Here is a 7,616-nt window from a genome sequence, read left to right as displayed (position 1 = left end):
GGGGTGGGAGTGGAGCCAGGAGCCCGCCTTGGTCTGCACCAATCCTCTCCCAGGTGCTCCCCATGGAGCTCAGGGAAAGGCTGAGGAAGAACTGGAGGGCAGGGAAAGCAGGAAGCAGAGGGGTTGAGAGGACGGCTGCCCAGTAGTTTGAGCACTAGTCTATGACTTGGAAGACGGGGGTTCGAGTCTCTGTTCTACCACAGCCTTCCTATGTGACCAAGGGCAAGTCCCTTGTGCCTCAGTTCCCCTTCTGTGCAATCACAGAATCATAGAACTGGAAAGGACCTCCAGGTCATCTAGTCCAGTCCCCTGCACTGAAGGCAGGGCTAATTATTATCTAGACCATCCCTGACAGGTGTTTGTCCAACCTGTTCTTAAAAATCCTCAATGATGGAGATTCCACAACCCCCCTAGGCGATTTATTCCAGTGCTTAACCACCCTGATAGTTAGGAAGTTTTTCCTAACATCCAACCTAAACCGCCCTTGCTGCAATTTAAGCCCATTGCTTCTTGTCCTATCCTCAGAGGTTAAGAAGAACAATTTTTCTCCCTTCTCCTTGTGACAACCTTTTATGTACTTGAAAACTGTTATCATGTCCCCTCTCAGTCTTCTCTTCTCCAGACTAAACAAACCCAGTTTTTTTCAATCTTCCCTTATAGGTCATGTTTTCTAGACCTTGAATCATTTTTGTTGTTCTTCTCTGGACTTTCTCCAAATCTTTCCTGAAATGTGGCACCCAGAACTCGACACAATACTCCAGTTGAGGCCTAATCAGTGCGGAGTAGAGTGGAAGAATTACTTCTCGTGTCTTGCTTACCACACTGCTGCTAATACATCCCAGAATCATGTTTGGTTTTTTTATAACAGTGTTACACTGTTGACTCATATTTAGCTTGTGATTCACTATGACCCCGAGATCCCTTTCCGCAGTACTCCTTCCTAGGCAGTCATTTCCCATTTTGTATGTGTGCAACTGATTATTCCTTCCTAAGTGGAGTCCTTTGCATGTATCCTTATTGAATTTCATTCTGTTTACTTCAGACCATTTCTCCAGTTTGTCCAGATCATTTTGAATTTTAATCCTGTCCTCCAAAGCACTTGCAACCCTTCCCACCTTGGTATCATCCACAAACTTTATAAGTGTACTCTCTATGCCATTATCTAAATCATTGATGAAGATATTGAACAGAACTGGACCCAGAACCGATCCCTGCGGGACCCCAGTCATTATATCCTTCCAGCATGACTGTGAACCACCGATAACTGCTCTCTGGGAACAATTTTCCAACCAGTTTTGCACCCACCTTATAGTAGCTCCATCTAGGTTGTATTTCCCTAGTTTGTTTATGAGAAGGTCATTCGAGACAGTAGCAAAAGCCTTACTAAAGTCAAGATATACCACGTCTACGGCTTCCCCCCTATCCACAAGGCTTGTTACCCTGTCAAAGAAAACTATCAGGTTGGTTTGACAAGTCCAGGCTGACTGTTATTTATCATATTATCTTCTAGGTGTTTGCAAATTGATTGCTTACTTATTTGTTCCATTGGGGGTGACAGCCCCACCCTGCCCCGCAGGAGGGCGGTGAGGCAAAACACATTCCCAACTGTGAAGGGCTCAGAGACATTGGTAATGGGGGTAGGGTGACCAGATGTCCCGATTTTATAGGGACAGTCCTGATATTTGGGGCTTTTTCTTATATAGGCGCCTATTACCTCCCACCCCCATCCCGATTTTTCACTCCTTCTATCTGGTCTCCCTAAAGGGAAGCTCTGTGGGGCAGGGACTGTCTTGTTCCATGTCTGTACAGCACCAAGCGCAATGGGGTCCTGGCCCAGGACTGGGGCTCACAGGTGCTACCGTAATACACATTAATAATAGTAAGCACCTTAGATGGAAGGGTAGGAAGATGTGGGGGCTGGGAACAAACAGGGGAGAGAGGGGGAGAATAGAACTAGGGGAAGGGAGGAGTCTCTCTGCAACCTACTGGAGAGAGCCCCTGGGAACCCCTTGTTAAATTCTGATAGCTAACTGAAGGGAGGGGAGAGGTGGCATCCCTGCCCCCGACAGCACTGACCCCACTCTCATGCACAACCATCCATGCCAGACAAAACCCCTACTCCCCTGCCCCCCCCCCAAAACCTGGTGTCCATCTCCCCTACAAACATGCCCCAGCCACGGTACCCACTGCCCAGCCCTCCAACTCCTCAGGAGCTAACAGGAATCCTTCCAGCAAGTGCACTTAATAGGAGTTTGGTTGCCAAGTGGTACCGACTCCCTCCCTGGTATGATGATGAGGAGAGCTTTGTTCGAGAGGGGAAATGGATGAATGGATTCCCCAGCCGAGCGCCCCGCGCGACGTGCCGTTTGTCACAGGCTGACAAGGAATGCTTTCCATCAATGGAACAAAAGCCCAGGGTGGCGAGGGAGGAAAGAGGGGAAGTGGGAGGATGAGAAGATGGAGGTGATGGGAGGGTGAAAAGTGGAGGAAGAGCAGGGCAGAGAAAGAGAATGAAGGGAGAAGGCAGAGTTTGGTTTGCCCTCTCACACTGCAGCGTATTCACGGGTACGTCTACACTGCAATAAAAACTCCGTGGTGCCAAGTTGCAGCGCCCAGGTCAGCTGACTCTGGCTCATGGGGCTTGGGGCTAAGCATAGCAGTGTAGGTGCATGGGCTGGTGCCTGGCTCTAAGACCCACCCACTTTGCGGCGTGTCCGAATGTCCACACTGCAGTTTTATAGCCCAGCCCCCAAGTCAGCTGACCCAGGCCAGTCGCAGCCATGCCACAGGTGTTTGATTGCAGCGGAGCCATATTCCAAGTGATGTGCGTGTTCCTGCAAGACACCAGACCCACTACGCCGGGGACTGCAGGCATGGCATTGCCACCCTACTGCGCTTCTCCTCACACATGGAGAGACCCTCTGTAGGACACACAGGCAAGCACAGTCTCCACTACTCATTCAGACCTTGGTTTTTCTCTTGGCACCTGTGAACAAGGGGCCAGTTGTGGCCTGGGCACTTCTATCTGGAAATGAAGTTGGTCAACTCATTTAACAATGGTCAGCTGGTAACAATTTTCATTCGCTACCAACTTGGGTCAGAACAGGTGGAATGACCTACTGTGTAAGGCTGTGGCTGCCCATCAGGCTCTGAAGGATTTCACCACTGTCCCTGAGCCTACCCTACGAGCAATATGAATGCACAGCACAAAGGTCTTAGGGAATCAAAGCAGCCTTTACAGAGTGGGCTGGGGAGTGGCAGATATTTGGGGGAGTCTTTACTGCTGTTTTAGCTTCTTATCAGAAAGAAAAATCCTTGACTGGGGCCAGATAGACCAAATATTCTTATATATGCTTGCACTGCATAAGACAGTTATCCATACACAGGAGCAGGAAGAGTGCACTAGACTTCAGTCAGAGGGTGGCTGCAGACCTTGCTCTGTGACTGCTGTCTAGAACAAGAATAATTCCAGTGTTCTGGAGAACTTTGCTGTAATTCTTCCAGCAGCCTGGCTTGCAGCCTCCTTCCGCCCCCATTAACTGTAACGCTCCACCCTTGGGAGGATGAGAGAGTGCCATAGCTATTTTCTTGATTTATATTGTGCTGTAAACAAAAGGCAAAGCTACCTCAAGTGATTTGGAAATGGAACCCCCAAGCTGGGTGCATTGTCAGCCCATCTAACTTCATGTTCTTACCACTACAACCCCTCTCTGTCCTGTAGTTTGCTACACCCACGTGTTGCATCTGGTCTTAATTTAATTTGCATGCTCTTGAAAGCAGGGAATGTGTTTTCCTGTGAGCCTGTGCTGTGCCTTGCTCAGTCAAGCCTGACACCTGATTAAGGGCTTCCGGGTACTACCCTAATGTAAATAGAATCTTTGTGGTCAATATTATTCCAGTGGAAACAGTGGGTGTCCTATGTAAAAAGAAACTTGCTACCACCATTTTTACCTCCCCTGTCTGTCTGACAAGCCTGTAAGTGAGCAGCAGGGAATGGGGTTTGTGAGCACATTGGAACAATTTTGTCCCATACTCATGCTTCATCTGGGGCTTTTTGTAAGGCAAGAGGAGCTTCATCTGGGCTTAAAACAATTCCTTGCGCAGGGGTGGGCATGCAGAATCCAAATGGAAAGCAGGGTGGGCAGGGCAGAGGGTTATTAAAATCCTATAGTTGATCCTCTTATAGAAGTATAAGACATCCCCCCCCCTAGATTTCAATTCATTGGCACCCCCCAGAACTGAATTCTGGAGCAGTTGGTGCTGGGCGGACCAAAAGGAAGGGGGAAGATATATGGGTGAGATGCATACAGCTGTCTGCGGCATTTCTCCGCCCTGATGGTTATTTTTAAATGGAGCCAGAATTCCTGGAGGCCTATTTGACTTCAGCATGTCTGGGCTGTTCTCCTGCGCTGTGCTGAAGGTTCAGACAACCTGTTTTGAGGCAATTACAAAGTGGAGACAGCCCGTGTGCAAGCAGCAGCTACCGAACGGCTAGGAAGGAAAGTTACAGAGCTAAAAAAAAAAAAAAAATTACAAGGAGGAATGTGCTGAAGCAAAGCAGATGGCTGTGGCATGAGTGCTGCATGGAGCTAGGCTGGTGGTGCTCCCCTATAGAAAGCACATGGGCAGGCCAGTGGAACCAGCCGTCTGCCCCCTGCCCCTGTCCCGCCTGCCCAAGGCTGTTTGGTTTGGTGACACAAGCTCCCCATCAAAGCGAGTGGCGCTTTCTGGGGCCCGTGCACTCAGGAGGCCTTCGTGCCGTAGCAGGGGCTGAAGGTTAATAATCTGTTTGCGATGAAAGCGCCATTTCCCCTGGCTGCTGAGTGCCTGCGACGGAGCGAGAGAGCTCAGAGCCTTTCAGGAGACAGAATGCCGTAATTAGTAGTTTCCTTCGGAATTCAACACCCCCCGTTAGCAGGCAGCTTGCGACGCTATTCATCAGGGGTGGGTTAGTGCTGCCAGACGCTAAACACTATTATTGGGCAGCCAGGCTCCGCTCGGCAAGTTAGTTTTCGCTTCTTAATTTAATCTGAAACTACCACTTGATCTTGGCCACTTGAGCTTGGCCATTTTAAAGGCCATCTTTCCCTTAGTTAGCCCTGCGGGCCTTTCCTGTCTGCTGCAGCAGCCATAGAACCAGGTGGCTCGGTCACCCTTTTGGTGTTAAGTTGCTCCTAAGCAATCCAGACCAGGTGCTGGGAGAACTCTGTGCATTCAGAGCTGCTCTGACAGGTTGCAATAATAAATAACTTGCTGCTTGCAGGGGTTGCTTGGCCGGCAGAACTGAAAAAGAGGAAGCGCTGGGGTTTCAGTCTTTCAGGAGAGCTTTTCAGGAATAGGTTTGCTTTCACAGCTTCAAGGGCTGGACCTAAGAGCTCCCCATGCTTTCAACACCATTCTTGGGAAAGCATTACAAGGCCAGTGATAACAGTGCTGGATATTTGAGCCCTCTAAGTCTGTGGCTGGATCAGTCACCATGTCGGCTTCAGGCCTTAGACTTTTTTTTTCAGTGACCCCCAACAAACTGACAGTCCCGATTCTCTTTCTAAGCGGTTGGTTGGCGTTTCAGTTCATCCCCTGCGCCGCAGGAGCATGAATGAAATCTGGGAAATATCTGAGATTATTTCTGGACTCAGAATGCCTCCCTATTTTATATAAAATAGCACCTACCATCCAAGGATACCAGAGTGTTTATTCATAACGCCAAAATAAAGGCACGTGCTAGTGTCACCAATTAGGAGGGGCATCGGAAAATGCAGTTCTGTCAAAATCGAAATGGTTTGCAATCACGTTGATTTTGTCTAAATTTCATTTTGTGGGGAGAGGAATTCTGGCAATGGAAAACATCCCTTTTTGACATTTTTGAAATGAACGTTTCATCCTGTTACGTATAATATAAAAGTTGAGATTGAAACAAAGTTTCACTTTTGTTGAAACAAAATATTTTAATGCAAATTTTCCTTCGGAGAATTTTGAAACTTTGGGGTTTTGTTCTAATTCAAAACGAAGCCAATTTTCAAAACCTCAGAATCCTTCACAAAATAGAATTATCATCCCTGCAGCCAGCTCTTGTGTGTGCAGCTGTCCACTACTAGAGGGAACTACATAGATGTGTACCATGGCCCCTCTACTGCTAGTTGGGACAGGAGATTTCCCTCAAGCTTAAGTAGAAAGGGCTTGTGATTTTGTACTGGAAGATCTGAGTTCTATTCCTGCAACTGCTATCCAATTCTGGGTGGCACCATACTAACAAGGGACCTCGGGGCTGTCCACAGATTCTTGACAATACTTGAGTATTTATCCAGCACTCTTACATTTCTAAGAACTGTGCCAACATCAACACAATATCCTCCAGAAGTGAGTAAGTGGCACAGCCCCTAACCTACAGATTGGGACACATGGAAAGGTGGAGGGCAGCATTTTCAAAAGTGGGCACTGATTTTGGGTGCCCAGCGTGAGACACCTCAGGTCCGATTTTTCAGGGATGCAGAGCTCCCTTCTCTGCCATCAACTTCAGTTGGAGTTGTGCCCGCTCTGTGCCATTGAAAATCCAGGCCCAAGGTGCCGCAGGCCAGGAACTCTAAAAGCCAGTGGTGAGTTTTGAAAGCTGAAGCTATTTGAAATGCCTCCTCCCCGTTCCCCTCCCCAGTGGTGCCTGGATCAGAGCAGGACTCTTGGCTTCTGAGCACCATGTCCAGGCCAGCATAACAGTGATTTTCAGCCTTTGCTCCATCATGCCCCACTTTCTCAAAGGCACGGAGTCTGGAGCCCACCTTCCCATGCACTAGAGACAATGTTAATAACCAATCCAGATGCTGGCGTCTTTATGGCTACAGCGGCCTGTGCTCCGATGCATCTCGGGGACAGGCAGCAGCAGGTTTGTAAGCAGAGAGTTTATCCAGCTGGGGACAGACTGACCCACTAGGCAACCAGACAGTGACTTGTGAATCCCTCCTGTGGAAGGGGGACAGCATGGGCAGAACCCTGTGCCCGCTGCCTCTTCCGCATGGAGTCCCTGTCCTCCCAGCCTACAGTCCTTTGCCAGCAGGGCCCTCGGGCAGCCGACAGCAGATACCTCCACCCGCATGCCCCCCTGCAGGCTGAGCAGTAGCGGGGCAGCACAGAGCGGAAAAGGAGAGCGTCTCCCTGCATGCAGTCCCAGCAGCAGACTCTCTGTAGGGCCAGCCCGGTTCAGTCTGGGTGCATGAGAAGGGCTTGCCCTGGAGCTGGCATGAGCGCACTGGGGGATTTACCCCAGGCTGCCATGGGGATTTATCTACTACTATAACGGCAGATACTAAAGGCAGGCAGACAGGCATTTGAGGCCAGAGCCACCAGCAGCATGGCCAGGCCCCACGATTTGTGAGCCAAGCCAGTCACAGGGCTGGGTGGGCGACGGGCACTGCTATATAGATTATTGGCTCTATTGGCTACGACATTGCATCCCCCTTGGATTCCTCATGTAAGGGGGGCAAGCTTGGGTTCCTAGCATAGGCTGCCCCTCATTCATCACCAGCTTTGCTCCCCTGTTTTCTCAGCGTCAGAATAGACCGTCGAGTGTCTATTGCCTAACAGAGAAGCACAAGTGTGTTCAGAAAAGGAAAGAATTTTGTCTG

The 7,616-nt window shown here is 49.4% G+C and overlaps 1 long non-coding RNA gene across 1 annotated transcript in view; it reads left to right on the top strand.

Moving 5' to 3' along the window:
* LOC140896845 (uncharacterized) overlaps positions 1–7,616 on the top strand; it is an 87,847-nt gene that overhangs the window by 33,161 nt on the left and 47,070 nt on the right. The window lies entirely within an intron of this gene.

The sequence above is a fragment of the Lepidochelys kempii genome, chromosome 13 (genome assembly GCF_965140285.1).
Source record: "Lepidochelys kempii isolate rLepKem1 chromosome 13, rLepKem1.hap1, whole genome shotgun sequence".
In the NCBI taxonomy this organism is placed as follows: domain Eukaryota; kingdom Metazoa; phylum Chordata; order Testudines; family Cheloniidae; genus Lepidochelys; species Lepidochelys kempii.
This window is presented reverse-complemented; position numbering and strand designations above follow the sequence as displayed.